Raw genomic sequence first — 19463 nt, forward strand, 5'->3', positions numbered from 1 at the left:
CTATCAGGCACAGGAACGCGTGCAGACGGGAACAGGTCCGACATGTTCCCTTGTCCTTACAACACAGTCTAGCGGGGAAGACTGCTCATGAGTGACGGTTACGCACATCAACACGGTGTCCCCAGCTGTGGAAAGTCGGGGGAGCATGTAGTCCAAGAAGGGAGATGGGGAAGTGTTCACCTGAGGCGATGAGGACGGCCTCCCTGAGGATGCGGCCCTTCACCTGGCGCTTGGAGGCATCAGTCGGCTGGCGGAGAGTTCAAGGTGGGGAACAGCCTGCACAAGGTGGGAAAGCACCCAACCATTCAAGGAGCTGACATAATGCCAGTGCAAGTGGAACAGAGAACAAGAAGTGGAGGATGAGTATAGGGGGGTGAGGGGGAGGAAAGCAGTGGGGTCAAGTCACAAGGCATTTTAGCCTTGCATGGTTATGGTCTTGTCCAAAGGATAGTGGAGGCTGTTAAAGGTATTTAAATTGGAGAGGACATATAGTCCAATTTAGAAACAATGGTTGTTTGGAGAATGAATTGTATGAACAATAATAGAAGCTGGAAAACAAGTTTGTAAGTATGGAAGAGTGCTAATGGCCCATTTAATAAGTTCCCCCCCCCCTTCTATAACAGAACTCTGATTTTATTCTAGTTAGTGATGTAATTATATCTCCCTAACCCATTGGAGCTAGGATTGAACAATGAGATGTGAGTAAAGCAAGTGAAGTTTTTGGTTAAGGTTTCTGAAAGTTCTTTGAGAGAAACTGACTTAGCTAGGAGGAGACTTTTTTTTTTCTTTTTTCTTTTTTTTTTTCTTTTGCATTTCACCTCCTTCCCCTATCCTGCTGCCTGAAATGCAGATATGATGGCTAGAGTTTCAGCAGCCATTATGAAGCATGGAATGATCAGCTTTGATGAAGACTCAGACTAAGGAAGTAGAAGAGGGGATGGAATGATGGGGGAGTGGGAGGAGGAGGACATGCCTAGCCAAGCTTCCCATAAGAGGTGATGCTTGCATAGCATTTTGAAGGACCAGAATGATCTGATCAAGAAACATCGGGGCAGCCGTTAACAACATTTCTTGTTGTTTTTAGAAGTTCAGTTTTGTGTTCATTTTAACTACATGAAGGATAAGGCCAGGGGTTGAAAATGATTGCTCATGGTCATGTCCAACCCTGTGATATATTCTATTTGGACAACATTTGGTTTAAGAACTTTTTTAATACCTTGTCAAGATTTAAAAATTAGGAGAGTTCATATAAAAACCTGGCTTGGAAGGGATCCTCTGGAAGATCTGCTCACAGCCCCGTTTGTGCAAGGCAAGAGAATTAGCTAAGAAGTGACTGTTCTACTCGTTCACCTATATTCCCCCCTGGCCCACTCACCCTGACCTTCCCTACCTGGCCCTGTGTGCAACCCTAAACCAAGGTACCCTGCGATCATGTGCAGTGGGAGACCCCCTATGCTGACCCTCTCTGACAGCAAGGAGGTGGGGACCAAGTGTTAACTGCATTTGGAGAATGCAATGCAGATCAGCTAGGATTGTCACCCCATGTATGCAGTCTTAGACTGGTGGCCGATGAGGCCAGGATACACAGAAGCCAGACTGGGGAGGTTGTGTAGGCTAAGCTGTGGAGGTTTGAACAATTTCTGGAAAATGATGGAGAACCATGGAGCATTTAGACATGAATGTCCCTTAAACAGGTTAAGTTTTCAAATTTTCATGTTGAAAGCTGAATGCAGAGTGGATTGGATGAGACTGTTGGGTTGTAAATGAGTGTAATTTTCAGTTCGTGTATAGTTAACTAGCTGCACATTTATTTGACTTTCATAACACTTCAGGAGTCAGGTATTCTGTATATTTATTTTAAATATCAGAAAACTGAGGCTCAGGGAGAAGCAAAAATTGCCCAAAGTCCTATACTAAGTGATAGAACCATAATTTCCAAGACCAAAGCGCAGGTGATTTTTTTTTTTTTTTGGTCCCAGGACCTAGTTAGTAAGACAAAAGATGAAAATCTGATGTATTTCAGTAATGAATTAGTAATCAAAAAGAAATACTGTAAAAATTGAAATGATGAAATAGGCCTATTTCATGATCTTGAAACCTCTTTCTTCCTTTCCGTTCTATTAAATCAAAATGTCACCATAATAGTCTTGGTGGCCTTTAATTTGTCCTTTGTCCATATGTCATTTTTTTTTTAAGATTTTATTTAAGAGAGAGTGCGCAAGCAGGGGGAGCAGCAAAGGGAGAGGGAGAAGCAGGCTCGCCCCTGAGCAGGGACCCTGAGATCATGACCTGAGCCAAAAGCAGACGCTTAAATGACTGAGCCACCCAGGTGCCCCTGTATGTCACTTCCTAAAGACCCTCCTACGCACTTTAGTTCCCTTGGCTTCCCACTCTCCTTCTCTGCTTCTCCTTCTTTCTCTGTGTTCTTCTAGCTGGCTCTGATGCACACTGAAATATAGAAGTTTCTCTGGGGTTCCTCTCTGCTTATTGCAGCTACCAACCTTCCAGGCTCTATGTTACTGACCCCATGCCTCACTGCTCATGCTGCCCACCCCCAGAGCCCACCCAGATCTAGGACTCTGTGAGCTGGGAGACACACCTTGAGAGGTCACTCCGGTTGTCTGGGCTGGGTGAGCCCAGCAGGAAAGTCAGAACCACCCAGGTGGCCCTGACCTCCAGGAAAGGGCATTCCACAGCTGCCCGGGGCACCTGTGGTGGGATTTGTCCTCACTGGCCTTCAGGAAGCTTTCTCAATCATTCACCTAAGTCATACCATGCATATTTGGCAAGGACAGTGGCCATTCATGCTGGCCTCTCCCTGTCTTCACTTCCTTTCCAGAAATGAAAAGCTTGGCCTTCCCCAGCCATACACACCCTCCACTCTGCTCCTCCAGGGAATGAGAAATTTGGCTCAGGAATCTACTCAGGGCTCCCAGCTTGAGCTGGCCATCTGGCATGACTGCTGCTTCCAAATTATGTTCACATCCATGGATAACCAAGTGGATGATCTCCAAGAATCATCTCAGTGAGAAGAGAGGAGGCGGCGAAAATATCACGTTCATTTGCTTGCTCAGAAAAGACCGCGGACATCAGCTCTTTGCCCTTGCTGGCAATAACCCTCCGTTGCTGCTCTGTAATGCACAGCCTAAATCAGGCTTATTAGTGTGGAACTAAAAGGCCCTGGAGGGCAGCCAGCGTTTCCAGAACTGGCATTCACTGTAGTCTGGCATAGCCATGGACCTGACAGGCCCCAGCTTGGGAAAGGTCAGTAAGGGCTTAGGGCTCCCCAAATGCTCACTGACCCATTAACCACCACAGGTATAATGAAGATATGTGTCCTTCCATTGCTAGATGTCATCTGCTTATTGACAAGTGGTTCAGAGAACGGAGGGTAATGTTTAATAATTAGCCCAAGCAAAATATTGTCAGGGAGGCAAATCTGGGAGGACAATGGCTAGGTGGCCTCCCTTACACAAGGAACAGATCAATGTCAAGGCCTACTTAAGAATCTCTACTCATAAACTGAAAAAACAACAGGCTTCCTTACTTTCCCTTAAATCACAGGTTCTCAGGTGCAATCCACCCCCCCCTCCCGGGACCATTGGCAATGTGTGACATTTGATCATCAAAACTAGGGACAGGGAAAGGATGCTACTGGTGTTTAGTGGGTAGAGGTCAAGAATGCTGCTAGACATCCCACAACGCATGGGACAGACATCACAGCAAAAAAAAAAAAAACAAAAAAACACCCAGCTCAAAGTATTCATAGTGCTGATGTCAAGAAACCTTGCCATAAATCAACGTAATTTCTACTCCGAGTCTCCTATTCTTCTGGCAAGATGATTAATGTCAGTTCTGACGGGGTTTTAACCCAGGGCTGGACCATAGTTCTGGGGGCCTGCACTGAGCCAAGCTTGGGTAAGGGGTGCTATGCTGGGTGCATCATGGGTGAGGCAGCCGAAGTTCCCACCATCCAGCCCCTGTTCCTTGAGGGCTTCCTTCCTTGGCTAGATAGTTGAATGGCTCCAGAATCTACAGATGTTTCTCCTCTTCTGCCCCTAGCTTAGAATAACCCTTGATCTAGCCTCTTCCCCCTGCTTGTTCTATCACTCTGTCTCCTCTTGGAACTCTTGCTTCCTCCTGGCACTGCAGAAATTTCCCATATTCTGTACAGGACAAGAAACTTCCCAGGCCCCTTTGACTGTTGTCTTTGGCATCTAGTTTCTGTATGCTCTTTGTTTGAATAAAGGGAAGGGAAAGACTAGGACAGAACAGGAGGGGGAAAAATTAACATCTCAAAGCCTTATCCAGTAGTCAGAAAGGTAACCTTGAAGTCAAATGAAAGGACTTGCACCATCCTTGACCCGGCTCTATCCCAGGTAGCCAAGCATCCTTGCATTCTTCCCAGAGCACTGCTGACCATGACTATGGGTGATGTGAAGTTATCAAATATGTCAACCTCCGTAATCCCTGCACACTTGAATGAGAAAGGATTTGAGGTTTCAGCCCTCAAGAAAGCTTCTTGTAAACATTTCCACATTGGCATAAAGATAGAATGTTGAATTTTGGTGTTCTCACTGACAAGGGCTGACCTGGTTGTGCCAGAATCCCCCTAAGAGTTTGATTGAAGCACTAAAACTCATTTCAGAAACGATCAGCTAGGGGCACTTGGGTGGAGCAGATGGTTAAGCATCTGCCTTCAGCTCAAGTCATGATCTCCAGGTCCTGGGATCGAGTCCCACACCAGGCTCCCAGCTCAGCGGGGAGTCTGCTTCTCCCTCTCCCCCTGCTTGTGCGCTCACGCTCTCAATTTCTCTCTCTCTCTCTCTCTCATATGAATAAATAAAATCTTAAAAAAAAAAAAAGAAAGAAAAAGAAATGATTGGCTGGCAACTGTTAAAATACAGGTAAGCATACTCTGGGACCCGATCATCTTCTGGGATTCTATCCTGTGGAAATGAAGGCTTTTGATAGATGAACATCGTTCATAGAGGTGAAGTGAATACAGAAAAAAGAACCTAAAAGTCCATCACTAGAGGAGTGAATTGGTCAGTGAGTGAATTGTGTTGCATCCATACCCTGTGTGATGGTTAATTCTATGTGTCAGCTTTGAGCTGGGCCACTGTGTCTAGATGTTTGGTCAAACATTCTTCTGGATGTTTCTGTGAAGGTGTTTTTGGAAGAGATTTGCATTTAAATAGGTGGACTTTGAGTGAAGCAGATTACTGTCTGTGATGTGAGTGACCCTCCTCCTTAATGTTCCAAAGGCTAACTGCTCAAGGCAAGAGAGAATTTTGCCAGCAGACTACCTTTGAATTTGGACTCCACGCCTTCCCTGGGTCTCCCGCCTGCCAGCCTGCTCTGCAGATTTTGGACTGACCTAAGCCTCCACAGTTCTGTGAGCCAATTGCTTAAAATCTGCTCTTCCCCCACCTAGTTGGTTCTGTTTTTCTGGAGAACCCTAATTAATACACCACGAGACATTATGCAACTATGAGTTATGTCAACACCTAGGGACCTGGAGAGTTGCCATGATGTATCATGTGGAAATGAAGCAATAGAGATACATGTAAGAGAAGCAATAGCCAGAAATATGCATGTGTATATTAACATGTGTAAGCATAGAGATGTGTGGAAGAAAACGTGACACATTTTATCAGTGGTAATCTCGTAGGGGAGTAGGGAGGTAAAAAACTAGAGTAAACGAGAAGACTCATCAGATAATGAAGTGTAGAATAAAAGAATACCATCAGATTCTGGTAGTATGAAAAACACAAAAATTCTGAATATGCCCATAGACAGGGAGTTACAAGTTGACTTGAAAAAAATGAAAAAAAATTGTGTGTTCTTGCTACTGGGTGTTTACCCCAAAGATACAGACGTAGTGAAGAGAAGGGCCATATGCACCCCAATGTTCATAGCAGCAATGTCCACAATAGCTAAATCGTGGAAGGAGCCGAGATGCCCTTCAACAGATGACTGGATTAAGAAGATGTGGTCCATATATACAATGGAATATTAGCTATCAGAAAGAACGAGTTCTCAACATTTGCTACAACATGGACGGCACTGGAGGAGATAATGCTAAGTGAAATAAGTCAAGCAGAGAAAGACAACTATCATATGATTTCTCTCATCTATGGAACATAAGAACTAGGATGATCGGTAGGGGAAGAAAGGGATAAAGAAAGGGGGGGTAATCAGAAGGGGGAATGAAACATGAGAGACTATGGACTATGAGAAACAAACTGAGGGCCTCAGAGGGGAGGGGGGTGGGGGAATGGGATAGACTGGTGATGGGTAGTAAGGAGGGCACGTATTGCATGGTGCACTGGGTGTTATACGCAACTAATGAATCATCGAGCCTTACATCGGAAACCGGGGATGTACTGTATGGTGACTAACATAATATAATAAAAAATCATTAAAAAAAATTGTGTGTTCTTGGATTGAGATGTAGAGCTACTCTTTTACTCAAATTGCTGATTCTTTAATGTTATAATAATTTTTTTAAATGTCAGTTTCTCAGGTCCAAGACCCAACCATTTCAATTCGGTAAGGTAACAAGAAGACTGGACACCAGAGAATTTGTACTTTTTTTAAAGGTTCTATTTATCTGAGAGGAAAAAAAATATGAAAGAGCGTGAGCGAGCTAACATGGGGGTTGGGGGGAGGGGCAGAAGGAGAGGGAGAAGCAGACTCCCTGCTGAGCAGGGAGCCCCATGTTGGGCTCCATCCCAGGACCCTGGGATCATGACCTGAGCTTAAGGCAGACGCTTAACCAACTGAGCCACCCGGGTGCCCCCTTTCTCTACTTTTTAACTAAAGATTCCAGCATAATTTTTGTGCATGGCTGAGCTTGGGGACTGCTGGTGTGTGGGGGGGAGAACGCATCCAGGACAGCCTGTTAGAGAGAAAGAGAGCATTTCTACACATCACCTCCTGAGGAACCTGTGCTTCTATTCTTGGGTCTGTCTTCTGGTGGTGGCCTCGTGGAGAGCCCTGAATCTTCAGTGAACTTCATTCTTATCCCATCCCTGAGCCCAGGGCTCAAAGCTTAGCCCCAGTATGATGCTCTGAGCAGATCACACGAATCTGCTGTCCTCTGGGCATTTAGGAATGGGAAAATCCTTAAACTTCAGCTTAAGACCTCAAACCCAGAACTTCATTTCCTGGCCCACAGTGCCCTAGCATCCTCCTCAGGAATGGCCTTGGCTCCTGGAGAAGACGAAAGGTATAGATGTCCATGCATTTAGATTCCTATGTCCCTTGAGTTGGTCAGTCCGCCATGGCCAGGGGGACGCAGGACCGAGTATATGCCACAGGGGAGCTGTGAAAGAGGGAAGCGATGCTCCCTGGGTTTGCCAAGTCAGAATGTGCACTTGCTGCTCCGGGGCACCTTCTGTTCTTTCTCTTGTATCTTCTGTGTGCTTCTTCCTTTTTCTTTTCTTCTCTACTTTCCCCTAAAGCCCTAAAGTGATTGGAACAGAGTATACAGTCCCAGTTGCAACAAAACTATTTCTGGTTACTACTTTCCCCCTCTAGGCCCCAATTAAAGTCCCAGAGGATCTCCAAGCCATGAACCTCACCTCACCAGCAGTCCAACTGCCTTTAACCCAGTCTGTGGCTAATTCCATTAACATTGGTTCAAGTTCAAACACATCTGAGTTTTCCATAAAAACAATGAAGGAAGGCTCTCCTCCTGAACCAGAGGGAAATTCCAGGCCCTTGGCTAGCTCTGCAGCTGCGTGGCATGCCCCAAAGTCTCCCCTGCACCCTACTGGAAAGGTCTGATGCGCTGACCCCCCAGAACTGGGATGAAGGCCATGGGAGAGAGCCTGAAGGGGCAAGTCATTCCCAGCTCTCACATGCCACAGTCCCATCCACTGGCTCCTCACTTCTGTTCTTTCAAATGTCCTCTTCTTAGAAGTTCAGATAATCATATAGCACCGTGTAGTAACTTCATGCCCAATACCTTCTTTGATTCTCATGAGTCCCCAACAGGGGGGATGGAGAGCTACTGTTTCCATCACCCCCATCCACCTGTGGTGGAAATGAGGCCGAGAAATTAGGTGACCTCCCAAGACCTAACTAATTCACAGAAGAAATGGTACTTGACTCCAAATTTCTTTTTCCCCCAAACCCACCACACTGCTCTCTCACCTTACTTAAATGGTTAAAGGACCCCCTCTTTTCCATGCCATAAATATCCAGCCTTTAATCTCTGATGATTAGATGTGAAAACCATTCTCTTGTGATTGACACGGCACCTGACGCGTGCAGTTTTATTTTTGTGTTTGCTTTTATTGTTAGCCGTTCTGCATCTGCCTCGTTAGTCATTCCATGTGGGGGTTTTTACTTTACACTCTGTGCATCACAGAGTGTATTCAGGGCAAAGAGTTTTACAAATGTGTTTGGGAAAATGTGAACTGAATTGGCAAGATGTATTTTCCCCCTAAGTGGAAATTATCGTTCCGTTGATGGGATGGTTTGTCTTCTCCATTCTGAGAACACTTGAACAATGGATTGAAAGTTGTTTCTGAGCCAGAGAAATGAATAGCACACCTGAGAATTAAAGCAGAGAAATGTCTTGAAATTTGTGATAAGAGTATAGTTCTCCAGTTAAGGAAAACGTTCCTGTTCTTAAAAAAAAAAAAAAAAAAATTAGCGTTGCTGAAAGCCAGGCCCACAGGCAGCAGGAGAATATCATTACTGCTAGCAGAATTCTCTGGAGCCTGGATTTTTGTTCTTGACGAAAGGGGAAGGTGTGCTGTTTGCTCATAGAAAACATTTTCCCAATGGGAAGCCTCAATATATTTTTAAAGAATTTTCCAGGTGTCAGCAACTGGTAGGAAGAAGAAAATACTCATTAGCGGGAAGAAGGGAGATAAAAAGAGGGGGTGCTTCGAGTTAGAGGATTTGCTTGGGCAATTTTGGTGATCTGCAGTATTTTAATGAAAAGGCAGTAAGTTATTACATGGTGAGATTGATCTCCCAGGGTAGAATCAAAGAAGTCGAAATTTTCCTTAATGAACTGCAAGGACAGCTAACCTCATGACCAGCAGTCTGTCTGATGACCAAATTCCTTCTGCGCCACTTCAAGTGCACTTGGACCTGACCTTTAGTTGGCTTGCATTTGAGGTCGATGGAGGGTGTCTGTGGACACCGTGCCGCTGGAGCCTTGCAATGCATCTGTCTCAGCGACAGTAAATATCCCTTCTTATGACACTGGAACCCCTGGGGCCTGGTGGGGTGTTGGACATGTATCCTTAATAACCTGGGAAACTGAAGCCACCCTGCTTCCTTTCATCCCTCCTAAAGCTCAAAGATCCTAATTTTGTGTCTTGGTCTTTTTCTTATTTAATTTATTTTAGTTAATAATTTATTAATAATAAGTTACTAATTAATATTAAATACTTATTATGTTAGTAATCTGTATGCCTGCCATGGGGCTCAAACTCATGACCCCGAGATCAAGAGTCACATGCTTTACTCACCTAGCCAGCCGCGAGCCCCTGTCTTGGTCTTTTTTTTTTTTTTTTTTTTTTTTTTTTACTTCCAAATTCAAGAATAAAGTTGAAAGAAACACGGGCTGGTGTCACGTGCAAATGAGCCAGCGTCCTGGAGACAGGGCTGCAGGCCATTCTGAAGGCAAAGTCAAACCTATCTCGTTGTGGGGGCGGGGAGGGCGGGGATGGAATAGCCTTGTCGTAGTAAGAAGCCCGATGCGTCAGTCTTGCAGGAGAAGGCACAGATGGGGCTCTTATTAATCTGACCCACGGGTGACTTTCCTTCGGGCTCTTATCTTGCCACCTCTCCCTGGCACTAACCACTTCTTAAATAATCCAGATCCATCGCCAGCTCGCCTCTCTGAAGGGTACTGGGAAAGGCCCCAGCTTCATTTCGGTTTTATCATCCTAAGGCAGACAGGAAAATGACCTCTTGATTCGAAATCAAGAGCCCTCTGAATCTGGTGGTTTCTGCCTCTGCGAGCAACGGACCACCCTAAAAAATAGAACAAAGGTCTTTGAAGTCCTATCACTTCAGAGCTGACTAAAATTGAAATACTAAAGCAATCAGTTTTGGTATCGAACAAGCTGTCATGGCTTTTTCATCACAGAACTGCCCAGAGCTTTGGCACCAAACGTTACCATGTGGCACGGAAACAGTTGGGGCATCAGCTCTGCTCTTCCGCTCTCTGACCCCGCACAGCGCTGCAGAGAACGCAGGGTCATGCTTTGCTCTACGGTTTGGGAGGTGCTTTGATGTATATGAACTCCTTGGGCTTCCCAGAAATGCCACGAGGGGGGGGGTGTGCTGCCCTTTTGCCCATTTTACAGATGAAGTTACTGAGTCTCGCAAGAGCTTCATATGTTTATTTGCTCGTAGTTCCTCCGATAGACGGGGAAGACCTGGCCTTGATTGGTCGGTTCCATTACTGTTCTTCTGACCGAAGGAAAGCTGGCGGTGCTGTTCAGGAAAAAAATGAGATGCCACCGTGGTGTCCAAGCACAGGGATGTCCCACAGGACTCAGCAGATAATGTGAAAACACCAGTGTATGTATTTTTGTACCTGTGATGACTAGAAAGGGTGCTGGACTCGTGGTCGCAGCGTCGGGAATAGTGTGGTCCCTTCTGAAGAGGAACAGGCGATGCGGGATGAGGGATGGGACCGGTCTCACTATTTCACATACTTAGGTACTGTTTTACTTTGTAATGACACCGATAAGTTACATTTGTAAACCAATTTTCTTTCCTTTCTTTTTTATTCAATTTTTAAATTTTCATTCCAGTATTGTGAACATACGGGGTTGTATTCGTTTCAGGTGTACGATATGGGGTGAGTCAACAGTTCTATACGCTGCTCTGTGCGCATCGCGAGGCGTGTACTCTTAATCCCCTTCAGCTATTTCGCCCTTCCCCCCCTTCACATTTTCTTTTACTAAAACATCTTCCCCCTTAAACCTCTTCTTTCCCTTCTGTCTCCACCTCTGCAGATCTGCAATAAGCAGAAAGAACCTAATTATTCTCCGTGTTAAAACGAATCCACAGTGACCCAGATGCCCGTGGCCAGTGCCCCACGGAACATCACACCTGCTCTCGCGAGAGGCAGTCCGTGAGTGTAAGACAAGGCACGAACAAACATTGATTCCCTTGTGGGCGAAAGGCTGTGTCCATGGTGAGGCGATGCGAGCCATAGGTGTACACGGAGAAGGCGTAAGTAGCCCTGGTTCTCCCGAGATAAATCCAGACCTCCGCAAGAACAGGCGGCATGCCCATGACCGCATGAGAGCTGCGTTTGTGTCTCCTGTACCCACAACGCCCCCTGGAAACCGGCCTCATGACATTGTATTGCTGTGCGATGTAAAATCCAGATTCATCATCGTTTGGTTTCTATTTCTGCTGTTGTGAGACCTCTGAGTTTAATTCCTCTCGGCACTCATCCGTGTGATCCTCCCGTAGAGAAATAGGGAGAGTCCCCTGGGAGAAAAACCGGGGCCGTTGGTTAGTGTAATTTTGTTGTTGTTCAATATAAATCTTATTAGCTAAATAGAATTTTTGGTAGCAGAGGCACACTGCATGAGAGTTGGTGGTAGCCGCTCTCCTGGCCTTGCAAGCTGCCTCTCAGCCTCGAATGGTCATTCCCACACCGTTGGCTTTTGTGTCCTGCTGTCTTGTCCTGGGCGCAGACCTTCTCTAAACGTGGGGACACAAAGGCTCCCACCTGGGAGGAGCGGTGAAGTGCAAGTCTAGAGGCATCTTTGTTCCCAGATAATACCGTATATCCCCTCCAAGAAAGCCACTTAATTTGTATTAAACTACTTGACTTTTCCAGGGGTTTTAAACTCCAGTTTTGGATAAATGGTACTTGAACACTTAAGGGATGACCCCACTCTCTCATGTGAATCTACACAGGTTTGTTAAAGACAAACAAACAAACAAAAAAAGTCCTGGAAGGGAAGGTCACCAAAATATTAACAGTGATTATGTGAGACAATAGGATTCCTAGTGATTTTTGGCCTCTTCTTTATATCTCTGCAATTGTTCTCAGATTTTCTACGATGAACATGGATCCATCTTTTAGTCAGAATAAAATGTATTTTTTTTAGTTCTAAAAAGCAGATGCAAAGACTTGTAGTATTATCCTTGCTATATAACAAGGATGCTTAAAAAATTACTGGGGAAAAATAAGCCAAAATGTTTATAATGTCTGTTCCTAGGTAAAGGCATTATGGTTGCTTTCTTTTTTCTTTATATTTTTATGTATCTGTCATAGACTCTCTCAGGAGCCTGGACAGGATTTTTATCCTTAAATAATAAACATTTTGTAGCATTTCATAACCATTTTTAACTTGGATGAGGAATGGGTGTGGCAGGGAGGAGATTCTATTAAATTCCAAAATGTCGTTATTCCTATAGTAATGGCATATGCTCCTAATTCCTGGAATAGTTGAGATTTCTCCAAGATACTTAATTTATACTTGGGGAATACTGTATTCATCTTTTGGGATCTAACTCAAATATGCTCTTAATTCCTCCCAAACTGACCTTCGTTATTTTGCTCACAGAGTACACAATGAGCCTCTACTTCATGCCAGATACAGTGAAGGGCGGTTGGAAGGACATTCCCATCTTGGGGTGGCCTCCCTTCATTGGCGTGCCCCGAGCATCCTCACTTTCCCTCTGGACTTCTGGCTCAGGGGCTACAATCATCAAAGGGGTCCAGACAGATACCACAAGTCCTTCCATGCTCTTCCATTCTTTTCTTTCTTTTCTTTTCTTTTCTTTTCTTTTCTTTTCTTTTCTTTTCTTTTCTTTTCTTTCTTTCTTTCACGCCACAGCTGGAGCAATGTTGATGGCTTCAGTCCCTCTTAGCATAAACGAAACAATGTGATGATCCTTTGACTTAGCAAGTTACCCTCTGCTTCCTTTTAGGATGGTATCCAATGCCATAGTTGGAGGTGGGAGAGAAAACCTGAGGGAATTTATGTGAGAAAGGTCCGCATTACCTTCTTAATTCTGTGAGTCCTCTATCTCTTTGTTCATCCTTGAAATTATGACTGAATCTTATCTAGCAGTCATTGCTTGGAAAAAAGATTCCTTTGGCCAGCTGCATCTAATCTGAGACCTTGCTTCATTAAATACAGGAAGGTCTTTGGCAAACCTATGAATTAATCTATTAGGCTAGATCCTTTTTTTTTTTTTAACATAGAGTTCTGGTTTTAGGTCTTAGTTTAAAATGGGAATTCTTTACTTTAAATGAACACTTGAAACAAAAAAGGGAGGGGGATATTTTTTCTAGGAGGAGGAAGCAGTGACTGTAAAGTACAGATGTACATCAAAGCAGCTTAGCAGCATCAAAAAAAGAAATCTGTTTTTGGAGCTAAACATTCCTTCTTTGACACAATACAGTAAATGCAATATGGTGACACAAACCATTTAAGTAAATACCAGCTCTAATAATAGCTGCGTATCAATTGGAAAGTATTTTTATCATGTGTGTGCTGGCTCCCCAGCCGTAGCCTTTATCAAGCAGAGCGAAATGTGTGATCACTCTGGCCCCCTTTCAGAGAAAGAAATGATTGATTGTTTGATCCCTGGAAGCATCGATGCTGCTTAATGGGTCCTTAGCGTGAAGAATAATGGAGGAAAAAACCCTGTGTGTCATTTGATAGCCTCCACGGCTAAGGAGAAGGGTTTGGAAGGGAAATGAGTAGAACCAGAAAAGAGATTTAATTCCCCAATTAATCTCACTCTGCTTCTGACATAATTCTGGATGGCATAGAATATTAAAAATCAGCATGCCCAATATTCACATTCTTCTCCTCCATCCTGTCTCCTATCTATCTCTGTCAGGTTTTCCCTATAGAATGGGGACAGGATTCCTTAAGACTTGAGAGAGAGAGGAGAAGAGAATCAGTGCTCCCTGCATTTTATAGTCTTTGATTCAGTTTTCACTTGAAGTTATCTCTAGGTGGTTTATGAGATTAAAGGTGTTCTCCTCACAGTTGTTTTAAATATGCCCACACTCCCTGACATTCCCTTTGAAAAGTGGAGCTTTGGGGCACCTGGGTGGCTCAGTTGGTTAAGTGTCTGCCTTCAGCTCAGGTCATGATCTCAGGGTTCTGGGATCGAGCCCCTCGTTAGGCTCTCTCTGGTCAGTGGGGAGCCTGCTTCTCCCTGTCCTCCCTGCTCTTGCTCTCTCTCTCACTCTCTCTCAAATAAATAATAAAATCTTAAAAAAAAAAAAAGGTGGAGCCTAATTCCCATTCCCTTAGTAACTTGATTCTAGCTAATAAAATATGGCAGAAGTTACAGTGTGGGACTACTGAAACTAAATCATGAAAGTCATAGTCCCCCCGCCTTGTCACTCCATCTCAGGGGAGCCAACAGCCGTGTTGGGAGAACACTCCAGCAGTCCTGTGGAGAAGGGACTGTGTGGTGAGGGACTTCTACCAAGAACCTGTAAGGAACTGAGACTTATGGCCAATAGCCACATCAGGGAGCCGTCTTGGAAGCTGGCACTCCCACCTCAGTCAAGCCTTCAGATGACTGCAATCCAACATCTTCAGGAGAGACTGAGGTAGAAGATGAGGTAGACTGAGCTCAGCCACTCCCTCTTCCAAAGAAACCATAGGACATCATAAATATTTGTTGATCTCTAACTGCTGAGCTAACTTAGCTGATGACTTAGCTGTTCTTCACCTTTCCTCTTGAGGGCTAGATAATAATACATTCCACTTGAGCACATTGATGACAAATTTAAATCTTGGGCTTATGTGTTGATTTACTGTGAAGATTTATATACCTTCATGTTCCTGTATTTGCGGCAATGCAAGTTCCTTAACTGCTTTTGGACAGACTTAATCATTTTTATATCATTCAGCCATGTAGTTGATACCTATGGTTTGGTAGACACTGACTGTCATCTCCATCATCTCATTTTATGGATACATCAAAAGTGGCCTGGTGACTACTGGGTATTTACCCCAAAGATACAGACGTAGTGAAGAGAAGGGCCATATGCACCCCAATGTTCATAGCAGCAATGTCCACAATAGCTAAATCGTGGAAGGAGCCGAGATGCCCTTCAACAGATGACTGGATTAAGAAGTTGTGGTCCATATATACGATGGAATATTACTCAGCTATGAGAAAGAACGAGTTCTCAACATTTGCTACAACATGGACAGCACTGGAGGAGATAATGCTAAGTGAAATAAGTCAAGCAGAGAAAGACAACTATCATATGATTTCTCTCATCTATGGAACATAAGAACTAGGATGATCAGTAGGGGAAGAAAGGGATAAAGAAAGGGGGGGTAATCAGAAGGGGGAATGAAACATGAGAGACTATGGACTATGAGAAACAAACTGAGGACTTCAGAGGGGAGGGGGGCGGGGGAATGGGATAGACCGGTGATGGGTAGTAAAGAGGGCACGTATTGCATGGTGCACTGGGTGTTATACAGAACTAATGAATCATTGAGCCTTACATTGGAAACCGGGGATGTACTGTATGGTGACTAACATAATATAATAAAAAATCATAAAAAAAAAAAAAAGTGGCCTGGTGGCACCCCAGATGTCAGTTGGTGGCGCCCCAGATGTCAGTTGGTGGCAGAGATGCTGGTGTCTGATTAGGATGGATACCTTCAATCATTTAGGTGTGGTGAATTTCAACAAATGAAATAGTAGCAGGGACCACTGTTCCCCTTAGGAAGATAACTGTCTCTGAAAAAATACCTTGATGAGTCTCCAAGGAAAAGATAAGGCTTTAAGGGCATAGATTTTGCAGGAATAAAGATAGCATTTGGTTATTAGGAAGAATTCTATTTCACAGCAGAAGCAGCGGTGGGAAGGAGTGAGAGACCAGGTGACTAGGAGGGAAGCTCCAGCTAACTCAGGCCATGGAAATAGCTGTGGCCCTTTTAAGAACAGGATTTTCTAGTGTTAGATATCTAGTGGTTCGAACTTCAGCAATAGAAATCTCTACACACATCTTCTTCTAGATTTGCAGTAAATGCTCTGGTTGTGTGAGAGATTCATGTAAAGGAAATTAAGGAAAGACTGACGAGGCATGGGAAAGGAGATAGTACCGGGTTAGTTCGGAACTCAAAGTTCAGGGCCGGGGTGATTCATGAACACTTAAGACCTCCAAGGAACTCAGAGAAATCCTGGGGACCGCAGCGGGCTTCTCAGAATCTGTGAAAAGCATGTGAGGTTCACATAGGGTGACCCAACTGACCTCTGTATTGTATGCTCATCTCAGTCTTCCAAATGATTATAAATCCTAACTATGGAATTTTGCTCATGGTCACACATTTTCCTCTGTTTCTATGTTCAGAGATGTCTCTCTCCAGATGGTGATATTTCCTCGATATTATTTTTTCATGACTATACAACATACACATAGTGATTATCATCTAATAGCATGATTTCATCCTTTGTGTGCCCAATGTCTGTGTTTCTTAGCTTGTTCTGAAGTGTTACATACGGGGGCCCTGAGTGGCACAGCTGGTTTAGCCTCTGACTCTTGGCTTAGGCTCAGGTCGAGACCTCAGGGTCATGAGATGGAGCCCTGAGTCAGGCTTATGCTTAGCACGGAGACAGCTTGGAATTCTCTCTCTCCCTCTCGCCCTCCTGCTTGTGCACTCTCTCTAAAATAAATAAATAAATCTTTAAAAACACGTGTTTATTTTTAAAAAAAGTGTTACATATGTTAGTCTATATGACAACTCTATGAGGTAGACCTTTACTATCATCATTTTACGCATAAAGAAACTGAGACTTGGTGAAGTTACATGAATGTTCCAAGACACAGAGCTGATAGATGAGGAGATCGGGACTCAAATTTGACCTTGTTCAGCTGAACAGCCTAAAATGTTGAGTGAAGTGCTAAGCTGTCTTCCTACTGAAAAGGGGTGAAATTTTGCAAAAATCCCAAGGAGGAAAAATAAAAAGGCCTGATAACAAAGCAATGGATTGGGGGTCAAATAGAAAATAACAGGCAGCCAAAATGATTAAAGCAATGTATTGTATAAATAGTTGAACAGGAGAGATCATTGACACCAGGAGTCATCTGGAAAGGCTTCTTTGAGGAGGCAGAATTTGAGATGGGTGCTGAAGAACAGACAGAACTGAGAGAGGAGGGAAATACTCTAGGCAGGGACACATCAGGCTGGTTACAGAGAGAGAGGTGAGAATGTTCTGGCGTATTTGCAGAGCAAACTGGCCGGTCTAGGGTAGAGGGTAGTGGCTGGTGTATTGGAAGAGGAAGCTGGATGAAGGTGGAGAGAAGAGGGGGCATTATGAGACCTCATGGCTGCCAAGTGAAGAGCAGGGAGGAGTTTGAGGCTCTGGAGCTGGGCTGTGCTGGCTCAGAGCACTTTGTATTTGGGGCTCCCTTTGCTCTTGAGATGCCACAATATCCTACTGACTGCTTCCGTTTCCTTGTGGAACACGTTCATTTCGTATCTTCCCAACACCTGCCTCCGTTCGCAGCAGGGTACCTGGTGCTCAGGGCCACTCATCCACAGATGGGTGAACGGACAAATGATCCAAATATGAAGAAAAAGGAAGGGCGGTGGCATAGAGTAATGTTGGAGTCAGATACACCTGACTGCCCACCTCCTTTCCATTTAGTGTCTCAGTGCCTTTGGACACGTTTCTTCCTAAGCCTCAGTTTCCTTGTCCATAAAATATGAACAGCAGTTGCAACCCCATTGTGTTGTTAGTTAAAACAATGTGTGTAAAACTTTTACTGTGGTGCGTCCCATATAATAAGCTTTCACCACAGTATGTTAATATCCTATATTAACTTTAGTGAGTGTAGACCAAGACAGTATAAACCCTAGACGTTAGGAAAAATCTTAGGGAGAATTATAAACCTTCCTCAGAAACCAGGAAAGGGCCTCAAGCTGAATTTTGGCTAGGTCTCAAGAGGGGCATGTTGACCTCAGCAGGCCTCTCAATTATAATCGGAAAAATGCCAGGGAATGTGATTGTGGAGGGCCTTGAATGTTCTGCCAAGGTTGTTGCTGAGTAAAGTAGTGACAAGACTGTATCTCAGAATGATCTATCTGGTGGCCACGTGAGTGATGGCTTAGGGAACAGCAGGAGTAGGAAGGTTCATTGAGAGGCTACTAGAATGGTCCTAGTAGAGATGATGAGGACTTGCATTAATGCTGTGACTTTGAGACTATAGAGAAGAAGTGATTTAAGAGGAGAAGAAATGGCCCTGGACTTAAAGGCCAAATGAATGTTGGGGCAAGGTAAGAGGAGAAGGCAAGAATCACTGAGGTTTATTTGAGCGTCTGGGTGGCCAGCAATGCTGGGGACAGGAGCTAGGGCAGAGGCAGGAATAACTGAGGGTTTCTGTGTAGGTGGTCAGGTGATTCCATCAATGAAGTGAAATTAAGAGTGGCTGAATCTGATTTACCCTTTATAATCTTTCCTTTTAGGAACACTTGTCCAGACAATGAAGGCTGTCCCTGACTTGCTCAAGTTCCAATGGACTTTATAAAAACAAAAAAGAGAAAGAAAGAAAGAGAGAAAGAAAAAGAGAAAGACAGAAAGAAAAGAAAGAAAAAGGAAAAAACACACCTTAGGACAGTCCTCTTATTTATCTTCGACCTGGCACCTCTCTCCACCCTGTATTTCACCATATTGGTCTTGAGGAGGGAGAACTTTGTCTCAGGAAGGCCTATAGTTACACCGAGAATTTCTGTGTAGCGGAAAATCTTCCTCCCTCCAACTCATGACCCACCCGCGAGAAGTAAGATTCAAAATAAGTCAATCTTAGAAAGACATTCCTACCCAGCCAAAGCTTCTGTGATTGGATTTGGCTTGTGTGTCCGTGCGTACATGTGTGTGTGCCCCACCCCTGATATACACACAGCGAGAAATACGCAGACACCGAATGCACAACACTTTAGAAAACCCCCATTTGAATCGGTCTGGGTATCGCCATGGTAACATGAACAAAAGCAGCCCTCCTAATCATGGAGGGGAAAACCTGCAGTTCTGTGATAGGCGCCCCCGGGGAGGCTTTCAGCCGCTGCGGGGACCACTGCAGCCTGTGATGCTCCCATAACCTCACGGGCTCTGTTTATCTCAGACTCTTTCTAATCTTCCTCCTATCTGCACTTTCGATCGGCCTTCTCCCAGGACCATGGCACTCCAGCTCTCGTCCTTGGCCATGCTGCTTACTTCCAGGGAAAAATGCTTCTCTCTGAGGTTCTTTTGGCCACTACAAATGGGGCCTTTCCTCACTTAAGGGATTGTGGTGCAGACATAAAATGATTCTGCTGTACCTTAAAGTTATTTGAAATTATATATCATTTTAAAAGTAGTCTTCAAAAAGAGGCTTCAAAATGCCAGCGACATCCATTTCTTGTGTCACTTATGCATGCACTCATGAAAATGACGTGTCTGTGACCTACAGACTCGAAATACCGAGT

The sequence above is a fragment of the Ursus americanus genome, chromosome 14, assembly GCF_024610735.1.
Source record: "Ursus americanus isolate L20-20 chromosome 14, mUrsAme1.1.p, whole genome shotgun sequence".
Lineage (NCBI taxonomy): Eukaryota > Metazoa > Chordata > Mammalia > Carnivora > Ursidae > Ursus > Ursus americanus.